Source organism: Arachis ipaensis, chromosome B6, assembly GCF_059453495.1.
Source record: "Arachis ipaensis isolate K30076 ecotype BB chromosome B6, ASM5945349v1, whole genome shotgun sequence".
Lineage (NCBI taxonomy): Eukaryota > Viridiplantae > Streptophyta > Magnoliopsida > Fabales > Fabaceae > Arachis > Arachis ipaensis.
The window spans coordinates 90,476,581-90,493,186 of record NC_142441.1 but is presented as its reverse complement, the minus strand read 5'-3'; the positions used below and the strand labels follow the sequence as shown (position 1 = coordinate 90,493,186).

Genomic DNA, 16,606 nt, shown 5'->3' with positions numbered 1-16,606 from the left:
ATTCTTCTCTGTGTCACTTGGGAATCCATCTGTGGGTTTGGGAATTTGCTCAGAGAGATATCCTACTTGAGATTCCAACTTCTTGATTGTGTCTCCCTGGTTCTTGAAACTGGCTTGCACTTCCTCTTTGAACACCTTGTTGTCTTGGATATCCTTGCATATGCCTTCAAGTAGATTTTCAATCCTTGAGATTCTTTCATCAAATGATGATAGGTCAGGTTGAAGAGGGCTGTTCTGGCCTTGATATGAATGTGGAGAGGTGTTGTTATTGGGATGTTGATATGGTCTAGAGGTGAAGTGTTGGTGGGCTACATTATTTGGATTTGGGCGCCTTTGATCAAGGCTTTGGTCTTGTTGATTTCCCCACCCAAAGTTTGGGTGATTCCTCCATCCAGGGTTGTAATTCTTGGAGTAAGGATCATGGTTCTGCCTAGGTGAATTCCCAATGTAGTTGGCTTGCTCCTGACTACCCTCTGCTTCTTCATTCACTCCTTCTTGGGTCGTTAATAAAGTGGAGATTGCTGCCACTTGGTTTCTCTCCATCTTCTTGGTGAGGTCAGCCAGCTGTTGGGTAATGAGCTTGTTTTGGGCTAACAGAGCATCTACATTGTTTAGCTCCATTACTCCTCTTGTGTTCCCTCTTTCGGAAGCATAGAAGTAGTCGTTCTCTGCTACTGTTTCAATGACATCTATAGCCTCCTCAATGGTTTTTTCTTGTTCAAAGATCCTCCAGATGAATGATCTACGGCCTTCTTTGACTCATAAGAGAGCCCTTCATAAAAAATGTGCAGCTGCACCCATTCGTTGAACATGTCAGGTGGACACCTCCTTGTTAGGTCTTTAAACCTTTCACATGCTTCATAGAGAGTCTCACCATCTTGTTACCTGAAGGTTTGGACCTCAGCTCTCAGCCTATTGATTTTTTGAGGAGGGTAAAATCTTGCTAAGAATTTGTTCACCACGTCTTTCCAAGTTGTCAAACTTTCCCTTGGGAAAGATTCCAGCCACTTGGCTGCCTTATCCCTGAGTGAGAATGGAAATAAGAGTAGTCTATAGGCGTCAGGATGAACACCATTAGACTTCACTGTGTCACATATTCTCAGGAAGGTGGTTAAATGTTGATTTGGGTCCTCTTGGACACTTCCTCCGAACGAACAGTTATTCTGCACAAGAGTGATGAGCTGTGGCTTCAGTTCAAAATTGTTGGCATGGATGGTTGGCTTTTGAATGCTACTTCTACAGTTTCCTGGGTTTGGATTGATGTAAGAGCCTAAAACTCTTCTATCCTCCCCAACATGATTTGCTCGACCTCTTCTGCCATGGTTGTGAGCCTCTTCTTCATGATGGTTTTCCATGTTTTCTTCCATGTTTGGTTCAAAGTATTCCTCAAAGTGTTCCTCCTCTTCTTCACCACCTACTACACGTTTTTTTCTTGCCTCCCTCCTTAGTCTAAGGAAGGTTCTCTCAGGTTCAGAATCAAAGGAAGTTGAAGCCCCGCTTCTTCTCCCTGTCATACAACCAACAAGTACAAGCAAAGAGAATAGGTGTAGAAAGTATATCTGTCAGAATTACTGTTAGTGTGAGTGATGCAATATATCAAACAGTTAGTGGGTTAGTGCGATGAAGTGTAAATAACAAAGAAAAAGTAGGGGGAAGGGAAGAAATTAACTAAAGCAGGAAGTAAATAACTCAAACAGAAATTTAAATCAAACAAAAATAAAATGCTCAATCTAGTTATCCTCCAATCTAATCATTATTGATGCACAATCAATCTCCGGCAACGGCGCCATAAACTTGATGCACGGAAAACTTGTCCCATAACAAATTTTCTTCGGCAAGTGTACCGAATTTGTCGTCAAGTAAAAGCTCACAATAGAGTGAGGTCGAATCCCACAAGGATTGATTGATCAAGCAACTTTAATTAGAGGAATGTTCTAGTTGAGCGAATCAAAAATTGAGTTGAGAATTGCAGAAAGTTAAATGCAGGAAAGTAAATGACAGAAAGTAAATTGCAGAATGTTAAATGCGAATGGGGGAATTGCTCATAAATGTAAATGACAGAAATTAAAGAGAATGGGTAAGATCAAAAATGGGGAGTTCATTGGGCTTAGGAGATATTGCATTCTCCGGATCAATCTCATTTACATCTCTTCCTCAATCAATGCACTCATTGATCTCCTTGGCAATCTTAAGTGACTGAATTACAATTTCTTGTAATTGAATCTCTCAAATCTTGATCAATATCCAATTCCTTGGTCAATTGCTCATGAGAAGAGATAAAGTATGGTCATTGATTATACCACATGCATTTCCCAAATCAAGTATTGAGAGGATTATTGTCACATATCCATCCAAACCCAAGTTGGTCCAGCATGAGAAAGCATTTCTAGCTTGATCTCTTCATTCCTCTTCCAAGGTTCAGAAGAGATCCAAGTATGAATAGTTTCTTTTCCAAGATCACTACCCAATTGGATGAAGATTGAAAGCTTTCAAGTAAAATCAAGAGAAAAGATAGAAGAAGAATAATGAAAACTAGTATTGATCCATCAAATTACAACAGAGCTCCCAAACCCAATGAAAGGGGTTTAGTTGTTCATAGCTCTAGAAAATGAAAACAAAGATGGAGAATACATCATGAGAACTAGAAGTGCAGAGAAAGTAAATACAGGAAGTAGTTCTATGCTATTTTCCCAACTCCCGGAACTCCCTAAATAATTCAAAGCTACTCCTATATATACTACTCTTCTCATCTTCTAGTTGGCTCTTCAAGTCTTGGGCCTTTAGATCTTGAGTTTGAAGCAGTTCTTTTCTTCATTTGGGCTTGGCTTTACTTGCAGAGAGAAAGTGTGAAGTGGGCAAAGACTTTAGCTCAGGGCGTTAGGGGTGTTAACGTTTAGTGAAAATATGAGTTCGAGAACGTTAGTGACAATCAACTTTCTCACTAACGTTCCTAAGTAAAAGCCATGTTAACTTCAACGTTAGTGGCATAAACGTTGCCACTAACGTTGTCTCTAGGTCCTTCGCACACGTTATTGGGGCTTAACTTTCCCAATAACGTTGAAAACCCCCTTGCTCCTACGTTAGAGCCCATGTTAACTTAGTTAACGTGGCCCTTTAACGTGGGCTTGCCATCCTTCGAGAACGTTAGTGACACTCAACATTGTCACTAACGTTCCAATGTGCCCCCATGTCTCACGTTAGAGCCCACGTTAACTTAGTTAACGTGGCTCTTTAACGTGGCATTGCTTAGCCATCCCCAACGTTAGTGACAATGTTGAGTGTCACTAACGTTGGCTCATCTTTTGCTCATCCACGTTAGCTTCCACGTTAACTAAGTTAACGTGGGAGTTAACGTGGCTCATAGTGGCTTGTGTGGCTCCTTCCAACGTTAGTGACAATGTTGAGTGTCACTAACGTTGGCCATCACCTTCTTCTTTCACGTTAGCCTCCACGTTAACTAAGTTAACGTGGAAGTCAACGTGGCTCCTTGGGGTTGTGTGGTTGCTTCCAACGTTAGTGACAATGTTGGGTGTCACTAACGTTGTCGACCACCCTTGCCTCTTCACGTTAGCTCCCACGTTAACCAAGTTAATGTGGGAGTTAACGTGGCATTGTGCACTTAGGCCAACGTTAGTGACAATGTTGAATGTCACTAACGTTTGGTTCCTTTCCCCCTTTTAACGTTAGTGGCCACGTTAACTAAGTTAACGTGGAGTATAACGTGGCCACTTATGAGTATTGGCCAACGTTAGTGATAATGTTATGTATCACTAACGTTGGCTCAAATTTCTTTCTTCACATTAGAGTTCACGTTAACTTAGTTAACGTGACTCTTAACGTGGGTAATGATGGCTTCGAGAGCGTTATTGGCAGTCACTTTTCTCATTAACTTTGCAAGTTACCTCCCATTCCTTGCTTTCTTTGGTCCTGAAATCAGGCAATAGAGTGCCTCAAAGTTCTAGTCCAAGTCGTGGGTAATGCAACATATAATTTGTCACTAAACTCATGCAAAATCCTCATGAAATCATGTAAAATGCACAATGTATGCTTGAATCCAGGTGTAAGTGAATATCTACCCAAAACTAGCTTATTTCCTAAGAAAATGCAGGAAACTACCCTAAAAATAGTAAAAAAAAGGTCAGTGAAACTGGCCAAAATGCCCTGGCATCAGCCATTATGGGTGGGTTTGGGAGGGAAAGTGGTTTGAATTTGGATGGTCAGGTAGGTGGGGTTTTATGAAGGATGGATGTGAGTGGTGAAGAGAATGGTAGGATTTGATAGGTGAGGGGTTTTTGGGGAAGAGGTATTGAGGTGATTGGTGAATGGGTGAGGAAGAGAGAGAGTGGTGGGGTAGGTGGGGATCCTGTGGGGTCCATAGATCCTGAGGTGTCAAGGATATCTTATCCCTGCACCAAGTGGCGTGCAAAACGCCCCTTTCTGCCAATCCTGGCGTTAAACGCCAGGCTGCTGCCCATTTCTGGCGTTTAATGCCAGCTTCTTGCCCATTCCTGGCATTAAACACCAGTCTGGTGCCCATTCCTGGCGTTAAACGCCAGTCTGGTGCCTATTTCTGGCGTTAAACGCCCAAAATGATGCCAGACTGGGCGTTTAACGCCCATTCTGCTACCCTTACTGGCGTTTAAACGCCAGTAAGTTTCTCCTCCAGGGTTTTCTATTTTTCATTCTGTTTTTCCTTCTGTTTTTGCTTTTTCAATTGTTTTTGTGGCTTCACATGATTATCAACCTACAAAAAACATAAAATAACAATAGAAAATAGAAAATTATCATAGAATAGTAATGATTGGGTTGCCTCCCAACAAGCGCTTCTTTAATGTCAATAGCTTGACAGTGGCTCTCATGGAGCCTCACAGATGTTCAGAGCAATATTGGAACCTCCCAACATCAAACTTAGAGTTTGAATGTGGGGTTCAACACCAAACTTAGAGTTTGGTTGTGGCCTCCCAACACCAAACTTAGAGTTTGACTGTGGGGGCTCTGTTTGACTCTGTATTGAGAGAAGCTCTTCATGCTTCCTCTCCATGGTTACAGAGGGATATCCTTGAGCTTTAAACACAAGGGAGTCTTCATTTACTTGAATGATCAATTCTCCTCTGTCAACATCAATTACAGCTTTTGCTGTGGCTAGGAAGGGTCTGCCAAGGATGATGGATTCATCCATACACTTCCCAGTCTTTAGGACTATGAAATCAGCAGGGATGTAATGGTCTTTAACCTTCACCAAGACATCCTCTACAAGTCCATAAGCCTGTTTCTTTGAATTGTCTGCCATCTCTAGTGAGATTCTTGCAGCTTGTACCTCAATGATCCCTAGCTTCTCCATTACAGAGAGAGGCATAAGGTTTATGCTTGACCCTAGGTCACACAGAGCCTTCTCAAAGGTCATGGTGCCTATGGTACAAGGGATTGAGAACTTTCTAGGGTCCTATCTCTTTTGAGGTAATCTCTGCCTAGTCAAGTCATCCAGTTCTTTGATGAGCAATGGAGGTTCATCCTCCCAAGTCTCATTACCAAATAGCTTGGCATTTAGTTCCATGATTGCTCCAAGGTACTTAGCAACTTGCTCTTCAGTAACATCTTCATCCTCTTCAGAGGAAGAATACTCATCAGAGCTCATGAATGGCAGAAGTAAATTCAATGGAATCTCTATGCTCTCAGAATGAGCCTCAGATTCCCATGGTTCCTCATTAAGGAACTCCATGGAGGTTAGTGGGCGTCCATTGAGGTCTTCCTCAGTGGGAATCACTGCCTCTTCCTCCTCTCCATGTTCGGCCATGTTTGATGTGGTTATGGCCTTGCACTCTCTCTTTGGATTCTCTTCTGTATTGCTTGGGAGAGTGCTAGGAGGGAGTTCAGTAATTTTCTTACTCAGCTGACCCAATTGTGCCTCCAAGTTTCTAATGGAGGACCTTGTTTCAGTCATGAAACTTTGAGTGGTTTTGATTAGATCAGAGATAATGGTTGCTAAGTCAGAGGGGTTTTGCTTAGAATTCTCTGTCTGTTGCTGAGAAGATGATGGAGAAGGTTTGCTATTGCTAAACCTGTTTCTTCCACCATTATTGTTGTTGAAACCTTGTTGAGGTCTCTGTTGATCCTTCCATGAGAGATTTGGATGATTTCTCCATGAAGGATTATAGGTGTTTCCATAGGATTCTCCCATGTAATTCACCTCTTCCATTGCTGGGTTCTCAGGATCATAAGCTTCTTCTTCAGAGGAAGCTTCCTTAGTACTGCCTGTTGCTGCTTGCATTCCAGACAGACTCTGAGAAATTATATTGACTTGTTGGGTTAATATTTTATTCTGAGCCAATATGGCATTCAGAGTATCAATCTCAAGAACTCATTTCTTCTGAGCTATCCCATTATTAACAGGATTCCTTTCAGAAGTTTACATGAATTGGTTATTTGAAACCATTTCAATGAGTTCTTGAGCTTCTACAGGCGTCTTCTTCAGATGAAGAGATCCTCCAGCAGAGCTATCCAATGACATCTTGGATAGTTCAGACAGACCATCGTAGAAGATTCCTATGATGCTCCATTCTAAAAGCATGTCAGAAGGTCACCTTCTGATCAATTGCTTGTATCTCTCCCAAGCTTCATAGAGGGACTCACCATCCTTCTGTCTAAAGGTTTGGACTTCCACTCTAAGCTTGCTCAAATTTTGAGGTGGAAAGAACTTTGCCAAGAAGGCATTGACTAGCTTTTCCCAAGAGTTCAGGCTTTCTTTAGGTTGTGAATCCAACCATGTCCTAGCTTTGTCTCTTACAGCAAAAGGAAAAAGCATAAGTCTGTAGACTTCAGGGTCAACCCCATTGGTCTTGACAGTGTCACAGATTTGCAAGAACTCAGCTAAGAACTGATGAGGATCTTCCAATGGAAGTCCATAAAACTTGCAATTCTGTTGCATTAGAGAAACTAATTGAGGCTTAAGCTCAAAGTTGTTTGCTCCAATGGCAGGGATTGAGATGCTTCTCCCATAGAAATCAGGAGTAGGTGCAGTAAAGTCACCAAGCACCTTCCTTGCATTGTTGGCATTGTTGTTGTTTTCGGCTGCCATGGTTTCTTCTTCTTTGAAGAGTTCTGTTAGGCCCTCTAGAGAGAATTGTTCTTTAGCTTCTCTTAGCTTTCTCTTCAAGGTCCTTTCAGGTTCAGGATCAGCTTGAACAAGTATGCCTTCATCTTTGTTCCTACTCATATGAAAGAGAAGAGAACAAGAAAGTAGGGAATCCTCTATGTCACAATATAGAGATTCCTTGAGGTATCAGAGGAAAAGAAGAATAGAAGGAGGAGGTAGATGGAGGAGAATTCAAACATATAAAGAAGGAGGGAGTTCGAATTGTACCTTGAGGAGAAGTCTTAGTCCCTTAAATAGAAGGATGTGAGAAGAGGGGAAGAATTTTCGAAAATTAAAGTAAGAGATTTTGAAAAAATTTTGAAAAATTGATTGAGATTTTCGAAAATTAAGATTGGGAAAGAAATAAAGTGATTTTTGAAAAAGATTTTGAAATTAGAAATTAAAAAGATATGATTGAGAGTTAATTTTGAAAAAGATGTGATTGAAAAGAAATGATTGAAAATCAAATTAAAAAGAGAAAGTTTTAAAACTAAAGTTGATTACTTGACTATTAAGAAATTAAAAGATATGATTCTAAAATTTAAAATTTTGATCCTTTCTTAATAGGCAAGTAATAACTTGAAAATTTTTGAAGTAAATCTTTAATTGAAGCAAGGATTTTTGAAAATAGTAAAAATAAATATAAAATGGAAAGAAATTGATTTTGAAAGAGATATGATTGAAAAGATATGATTTGAAAAAGATTTGATTTTGAAAAATTATGAAAACTTGAAAAAAATGTGAATTAAAAACAAAATCTTCCCTCTAGTGTCATCCTGGCGTTAAACGCCCAGAATGGTGCCCATTCTGGCGTTTAACGCCCAAATCTCTACCTTTTTGGGCGTTAAACTCCCAGCCAGGTACCCTGGCTGGCGTTTAAACGCTAGTTTTCCTTCTTCACTGGGCGTTTTGAATGCCCAGCTTTTTCTGTTTGATTCCTCTGCTGAATGTTCTGAATCTTCAATTCTCTGTATTATTGACTTGAAAAGACATAGTTTTAAAAATATTTTTGAATTTTTAATGATGAGAAACAATAAAAATTGCAACTAAGATCAAATAAACAATGCATGCAGGACACCAAATTTAAAAAATTTTCATATAGGATATACTAACAAATTGAGAATGCATATGAGAAACAACTAAAACACAAAAAACAAGAGAATTTAAAGATCAGAGCAATGAAATCATCAAGAACAACTTGAAGATCAATGAAGAACAATATGCATATATTCGAAAAATGCAAGAAGAAAGTCATGCAATCGACACCAAACTTAAAAATTGACACTAGACTCAAACAAGAAACATAAAATATTTTTTATTTTTATAATCTTATAAATTTTTTTGTGGTTTTTTGAAAATTGAGTGGAAAAGAAAATAAAGGGGTTCAAAATTTTTAATAAGAGTTCCAGGAATCATTGCAATGCTAGTCTAAGACTCCGGTCCAGGAATTAGACATGACTTACTAGCCAGCCAAGCTTTCAATGAAAGCTCCGGTCCAAAACACTAGACATGGCCAATGGCCAGCCAAGCTTTAGCAGATCATTGCTAACAACAGCAAAATTGATAGAAATCAACAAGCTCTTGTGATGATAAGTTGAAACCTCGGTCCAATAAGATTAGACATTGCTTCACAGCCAGCCAGACTTCAACAGATCATCATGAAACTCTAGAATTCATTCTTAAAAACTTTGAAGAACAAAATAGAAAAGTTTTTTTTTTATTTTTTGAAAATAAAAATAAAATAAAATTACCTAATCTAAGCAACAAGATGAACCGTCAGTTGTCCAAACTCGAACAATCCCCGGCAACGGCGCCAAAAACTTGGTGCACGAAATTGTGATCATCAACAATGGCGCCAAAGGACTTGGAGCTCTCAAACGTGAATCACACTTTGTCACAATTCCACACAACTAACCAGCAAGTGCACTGGGTCGTCCAAGTAATAAACCTTACGTGAGTAAGGGTCGATCCCACGGAGACTGTCGGCTTGAAGCAAGCTATGGTTATCTTGTAAATATCAGTCAGGCATATTCAAATGGTGATGGAGGATTGATAATTAAAAGATGAATAAAACATAAAATAAAGATAGAGATACTTATGTAATTCATTGGTGGATTTCAGATAAGCGTATGAAGATGCTTTGTTCGCCTTGAACCTTTGCTTTCCTATTGCCTTCTTCCCCATTCATACTCCTTTCCATGGCAAGCTTTATGTTGGGCATCACCGTTGTCAATGGCTACATCCAGTCCTCTCAGTGAAAATGGTCCTGATGCTCTGTCACAATATCGGGCTAATCAGCTGTCGGTTCTCGATCATGTCGGAATAGGATCCATTGATCCTTTTGCGTCTGTCACACGCCCCACAATCGCGAGTTTGAAGCTCGTCACAGTCATCCCTTCCTAGATCCTACTCAGAATACCACAGACAAGGTTTAGACGTTCCGGATCTCAGGAATGGCCGCCAATAATTCTAGCCTATACCACGAAGGTTCCAATCTTAGATTAGAAACCCAAGAGATACGCATTCAAGCCATTGCTAGTAGAACAGAGGTGGTTGTCAGGCACATGTTCATAGGTGAGAATGATGATGAGTGTCACGGATCATCACATTCATCAAGTTGAAGAACGAATGAATATCTTGGCGAAGAAATAGACTTGAGTTGAATAGAAAAACAATAGTACTTGTATTAATTCATGAAGAACAGCAGAGCTCCACACTTTAATCTATGGTGTGTAGAAACTCCACCGTTGAAAATACATAAGAACAAATAGTGTAAGCATGGCCGAATGGCCAGCCTCAAAGGTCTAAGGACTAAACGTCCCAAGATGAAAAATACAATAGCAAAAGGTCCTATTTATAGAAAACTAGTAGCCTAGGGTTACAGAAATCAGTAATTAATACAGAAATCTTCTTCCGGGCCCACTTGGTGTGTGCTTGGGCTGAGCATTGAAGCTTCCATGTGTAAAGACTTTTCTTGGAGTTAAACGCCAGCTTTTGTGCCAGTTTGGGCGTTTAACTCCAGCTTTTGTGCCAGTTTTGGAGTTAAACGCTAGAATTCTTGAGCTGACTTGGAACGACTATTTGGGCAATCAAATCTCGGGCAAAGTATAGACTATTATATATTGCTGGAAAGCCCAGGATGTCTACTTTCCAACGCAATTGAGAGCACGCCAATTGGGCTTCTGTAGCTCCAAAAAATCCACTTCGAGTGCAGGGAGGTCAAAATCCAACAGCATCTGCAGACCTTTTTCAGTCTCTGAATCAGATTTTTGCTCAGGTCCCTCAATTTCAGCCAGAAAATACCTGAAATCACAGAAAAATACACAAACTCATAGTAAAGTCCAGAAGAGTAATTTTTTATTTTAAAACTAATAAAAATATAATAAAAACTAACTAAAATATACTAAAAATAATGCCAAAAAGCGTATAAATTATCCGCTCATCATTTTCTAAGCTCTACGCAAAATTCAGAATTGGCTAAAGAAACACACAGCAACACAAGGGAGTCCAACCAATCAGACATCCCCTCAAGAACCTTAGAAGACGCCTCGACAATATTTTTGCGAGAAGACATGGCCAACTAGTCCAACAAACAAGAAAAGAAGATTGGATTACTAAAAAACATCTCGGACGAAGTCAAAACAACTCGGCCAACACACTCCAGCGCAGTACAAGCGATAAAAGGAAACCCCAGGACCTACACCAAAAAGATCCAGGGGCATCTTTTGGAGGAGGAACAAGGACTCAGGAAAACCTACAAGCCTACACCTCGATACAGGAAGATTATGACCTTTTTTTTTTTAACGACAACTCTAAATAGAAAGCCACGAGTCATAGATAAAACCATCAAAATAACCACACTCCAGACCCACAGTCTCAGTCATAGTCAACAAACAAAGCGACCAAATAACAAAGCATATCAAGAAGAAGGTATCAAAGACACAATCTTTTCCAGGAAAATAAAAAGCATCGTTATCTTCCACAAAATTCACCAGCAAATAAAACTATCAACATAGGCAAAAGACATCAAAGGATCAATCTTTCGAGAAAGCAAGCAGGTTCATGCAGTTCGCAGAAGAAGAAAAATAAATGGTACGAACCCTAGAATACAGGAAGCAAGCAAAACCCCACAAGCAATAAACAAACAGATGCATGGCAATACAAAGGTTCAAACTTTCGAAGAAACCAAAAACAGAAATAACATAACGTAAGCGACAAAGAAACTAAGGAGAAACCAACCTGGAAAAAGCAGAAAGCTTTGAAAGAAAGTTGAAGATAAATCGCCCTTCCACAGCCAGGAAAAAACAATAACCAAGCAGTGTTGCAGCGAAAAATGCAAAAACTGCAAACTCCAGGAAAAAATAGAAATGGAGCATTAAAGGGATTAATGAGGTTATTAAAACCTCGCACATTCCCAAGACAAAGAGTGCGAATGGGAAGCGCGCGCTTTCAAAAAGAGAAAGAGAAAAGCTACACATTCAAAAGCTTCAACGAAGTTGACAAAATGCTCGAGTTCGGCTTCACTAGAGAAGGATCGAAGTCCTAAAACTAAGACTCGACCTCAAAAAGAAGACCACACTTGAGCAGTGGCACTGTTCATACCCTGGGTCGAACTCTCTGACTCGGGATGTTTGGAGACAAAGTCAACCGACCTCTTCAGGTCAGACTATTCGACCTCTTCTCAAAGAGCTCGGTCAAATCACCAGAAAAAGCCCAAACAGGGCCCAAACAGAGGAACACGACCCAAATCTAAAGGCAGCCCAAGCCTATAGAGATAAGGGCGGTTCCCTTGAAGATAAGATGACTTCACTCAAAGATAAGATAAAGATAAAGATGACTATCTTATCTCCAAAAAGATCACTCTACAAACATTATAAATACACTGGAGCACCCAGGTATAACTCATACTCTGATTCTACTAAAAAACCTGCTCAATACCCTTGCTAACTTAAGCATCGGAGTCCCTTGTAGGTACCCTCCACCCTACGGTGACAAAAGATCAGTAGTGCAGCCAAGCTCAACAAGTCGGATACGATAGCTCCGGCCTCCAGTTACAGTCGGACACGTCATCGATCAGCACAGAAGATCTCATCCGAGATCGGCCTACAGTTTCAGGTACCCTCAGAACAGTAGTATTGTGCCTCCCGTTTTAACCTTTTTGCCTCCTTCTCATCTGGAGGAAGTGTTTCTGTTTTGAGGTAGTTAATTATAGGAGTCATCCATCCTTGATCCAGACCTGTTATGGCAAGGATTTTTTCTTCTTTCGAGGTTGACGGGTTCTGTAGTATTTCCTAGATGAGGCTTCTATTGTTGCCTCCTGATTTGGTGCTGGCTAATTATGAGAGTGCATCAGCTCGTGCATTTTGTTCGCGGGGTATGTGACGGACCTCATACTCCCCAAGTTGTCTGAGCTGTTCCCTGGTTTTATCCAAGTACTTTTTCATGGTGGGATCCTTGGCTTGGTAGCTCCCTGCTATTTGTGAGGTAACCACCTGTGAGTCGCTGAAGATGATGAGTTTTTGAGCTCTAACCTCTTTAGCCAGCTTCAAACCAGCTAGTAGTGCCTCATATTCAGCTTGGTTGTTTGAGGCAAGGAACCCGAATTTGAAAGAGAGTTCAATTTGGGATCCTTGGTTACTTTCAATTATCACACCCGCGCCGCTTCCAGTCTTATTTAAGGAGCCGTCCACGTAGAGATTCCATTCTGTGGGGTTTCCGGAGTGCCTGTAAATTCTGCAATAAAATCAGCCAAGTATTGTGATTTGATGGCTGTCCGAGCTTCATATTGAAGGTCGAATTCGGACAAATCGACTGCCCATTACAAGATTCTGCCTGCTAAGTCTGTTTTCTGCAATATCCCTTTTATGGGCTGGTTGGTCCGAATCCTAATGGTGTGAGCTTGGAAGTATGGACGAAGTCGTCGAGATGTTAGTATGAGAGCATAGACAAATTTTACTATTTATTGGTAGTTCAGCTCGGATCCTTGTAATGCTTTACTGATGAAGTATACGGGTTATTGCCCACTATCGTTTTCTCGAACTAGTGCTGAGGCTACTGCCCGACTTCGTACTGCGAGGTATAATATGAGTGGTTCTCCTTCTCGTGGCCGAGATAGGATAGGTGGCTGTCCTAGGAATCTTTTGAAATTTTGGAAGGCCTGTTCGTACTCCTTTGTCCATTCGAACTTCTTTCCTTTCCTTAGAGTAGTATAGAAGGGGAGAGATCTTATCGCTGATCCCGCTAGAAATTTAGACAAGGCTGCCAGTCTTCCATTAAGCTGTTGTACCTCTTTGATGCAAGTCGGGCTCTTCATATCGAGTATGGCCTGGCATTTATCTGGATTTGCCTCGATTCCTCTTTGTGTGAGCATAAAACCCAGGAATTTGCCAGCATCTACTACGAAGGTGTATTTTGCAAGATTAAGTCGCATGCCATGCCTTCTTATGGTGTCGAATATGTGGGCGAGGTAGGACAGCAACGTCTCTTCATTTTGTGTCTTTAATAACATGTCGTCCACATAGACTTCCATGGTTTTTCCAATATGATCCGTGAAGACCTTATTCATTAATCTCTGGTAAGTAGCTCCCGCATTTTTAAGACCAAAAGCCATGACGATGTAGCAATAGTTTGCTTTTGGGGTTAAGAATGAAGTTTTTTCTTGGTCGGGTGGATACATTGGGATTTGGTTGTATCCCGAATAAGCGTCCATAAACGAGAGGTATCTATATCCGAAGGAGGCATCTACCAGAGCGTCGATACTTGGGAGTGGATAAGGATCTTTTGGGCAGGCTTTGTTGAGATCAATGTAGTCGGTGCACATTCGCCACTTCCCATTTGATTTTTTCACTAAGACGACGTTAGCTACCCATAGTGGGTACTTGACTTCTCTTATGATTCCTGCCTCCAGTAGAGCTTGTACCTGCTCTTCCACAGCTTGGGATCATTTTTGTCTGAGCTTTCTTCATCTCTGTTGTACCGGCCGAGATCCTGGGTAGACTGCCAACTTGTGGCACAATAATTTGGGGTCTATGCCTGGCATGTCTGCAGCCTTCCATGCAAAGAGGTCGACATTATCTCGTAAGAACTGTACGAGTGATTCTTTTATGTCTCCTTTTAGGATCATACCAATGTTGGTTGTTTTGTCCGGGATGTCTCCGATTTGGATTTTCTCTATTTCACCTTCGGGTTGTGGGCGGAGTTCTTCCCTCCTCTGAACTCCACCAAGTTCGATTGTGTGGAATTCTTCTCCTCTACCTCTGAGGTTTAGACTTTCGTTGTAACAGCGGCACGCTATCTTTTGGTCTGCTTTTATTGTAGCTATCCCTTCTGCAGTTGGGAATTTCATGCATAGATGTGGAGTCGAGACTATTGCGCCGAGCTGATTCAATGTTGTCCGACCTATTAAGGCATTGTAGGCTGAACTCACGTCGACCACGATGTAGTCTATCTTGAGTGTTCTTGACTGGTTTCCTTTTCCGAAGGTTGTGTGTAGTGAGATATATCCAAGTGGTTGAACTGGGGTGTCTCCCAGTCCGAACAGGTTGTTTGGATATGCTCTAAGTTCTTTTTCTTCCAGGCCGAGCTTGTCGAAGGCAGTTTTGAACAAGATGTTGGCGGAGCTCCCTTGGTCTATCAGTGTGCGGTGGAGATTTGCGTTTGCCAATATAATAGTGATGACCATGGGATCGTCGTGTCCTGAGATGATACCAGATGCGTCTTCTTTGGTGAAAGTAATTGCGGGGATGCCGGGTGCTTTCTCTTTCCCCTCAACATGATATACTTCTTTAAGATATCTTTTGCGAGATAATTTGGAGACTCCTCCTCCCGCAAATCCGTCATGTATCATATGGACGTGTCTTTCTGGTGTACGAGGTGATCGCTCAGCTCGTCCGACATCTTCATCCCTTCTTCTTTTTCTTTGCTCATCATCCCGGGTGGCCAGATACCGATCAAATTTCCCTTCTCTTACTAGTTTTTCTATGACATTCTTTAAGTCAAAACATTCGTTGGTAGAACGCCCACGGATTCGATGGTATTCACAATATTCAGTCTGATTTCCTCCTCCTTTTTTGCCTTTGATTGGTCGAGCTGGGGGTATTTTTTCAGTGTGGCAAACTTCTCTGTAAACATCCACAAGGGACACCCGAAAAGGGGTGTAATTGTGATATTTTTTTATTTTTTCCCCATGTCGATCTTCCTTCTTTTTGGATTCCTTGTCCTTATCCCGGGAGGGATAGGTGAACCCAGATTTTGAGGTCTCTCCTAGTCGGGAGTTTTCCTCCATGTTGATGTACTTCTCTGCTCGTTCTTGCACTTCGTTCAGAGATTCGGGGTGTTTTTTCGATATAGATTGGCTAAAAGGTCCCTCTCGCAAGCCATTGATGAGGCCCATAATGGCGGCCTCCGTTGGTAGGCTTTGTATGTCCAGGCATGTCTTGTTGAATCTTTCCATGTAGCTACGTAGACCTTCTCGATCTCCTTGTTTGATTCCTAATAAACTTGGAGCGTGCTTGGTTTTGTCTTTCTGGATAGAGAATCTAGCTAGAAACTTTTTGGCCAAGTCGTCAAAGCTTGAGATGGACCTAGGGGGTAGATTGTCGAACCACCTAATCGCCGTTTTGGTCAAGGTAGTTGGGAAGGCTTTGCAGCGGACTGCGTCCGAGGCATCGGTGAGGTACATTCGACTTCTGAAATTACTGAGGTGATGGCTGGAATCTGCCGTGCCGTCGTATAAAGGCATATCCGGGAGTTTAAAGTCCTTAGGGATTTTGGTCTTCATGATCTCCCTAGTGAATGGATCTTGATCCTTGCGAGAGCTGTTCTCATGGGTGGATCGAGTAGCTTTGGTTTTGAGATTGGCTTCGAGTTTTAGAAGTTTATCTTCTAATTCCCGGCGCCGCCTTATCTTCCTTTGTAGATCTTTCCCAGCTTCTCGCTGATGTTGGGCTTCTTTTTCAAGTTGTTTTAAATGATCATGAAGCGTCTCTAGAGCTCCCGAGTTTAGTGAGTTTTTGTCTCCGTTAGATTCCGGGGTATATTTTGGTGTAGTGTCCGCGTTTTTGTGCGGCGTTCTATCTTCTAGATCTGAATCATGGTTGTTGTCATGGTCGTCCGCCATGGTGATGGGATGACTTCCAGGTTTCCCGGCAATAGCGCCAATGTTCCGAGGGTACCTGAAACTGTAGGCCGATCTCGGATGAGATCTTCTATGCTGATCAATGACGTGTCCGACTGTAAGTGGAGGGCGGAGCTATCGTATCTGACTTGTTGGGCTTGGCTGCACTACTGATCCTTTGTCTCTGGAGGGTAGGAGGTACCTACAAGGGACTCCGATGCTTAAGTTGGCAAGGGTATTGAGCAGGTTTTTTAGTAGAATCAGAGTATGAATTATACCTGGGTGCTCCAGTGTATTTATAGTAGTGTGGAGTGACCTTTTTTGATAAGATAAGTTAGTTATCTTATCTTATCTTATCT

The 16,606-nt window shown here is 41.4% G+C and overlaps 1 non-coding gene across 1 annotated transcript; it reads left to right on the top strand.

Annotated features, from left to right (window-relative positions):
- Nucleotides 1-6,562: 6,562 nt before the first annotated feature.
- On the top strand, nucleotides 6,563-6,670 carry LOC148561721 (small nucleolar RNA R71). The gene has a single exon (XR_015887039.1). It is a non-coding gene; the product is annotated as a small nucleolar RNA R71 (small nucleolar RNA).
- Nucleotides 6,671-16,606: the final 9,936 nt, after the last annotated feature.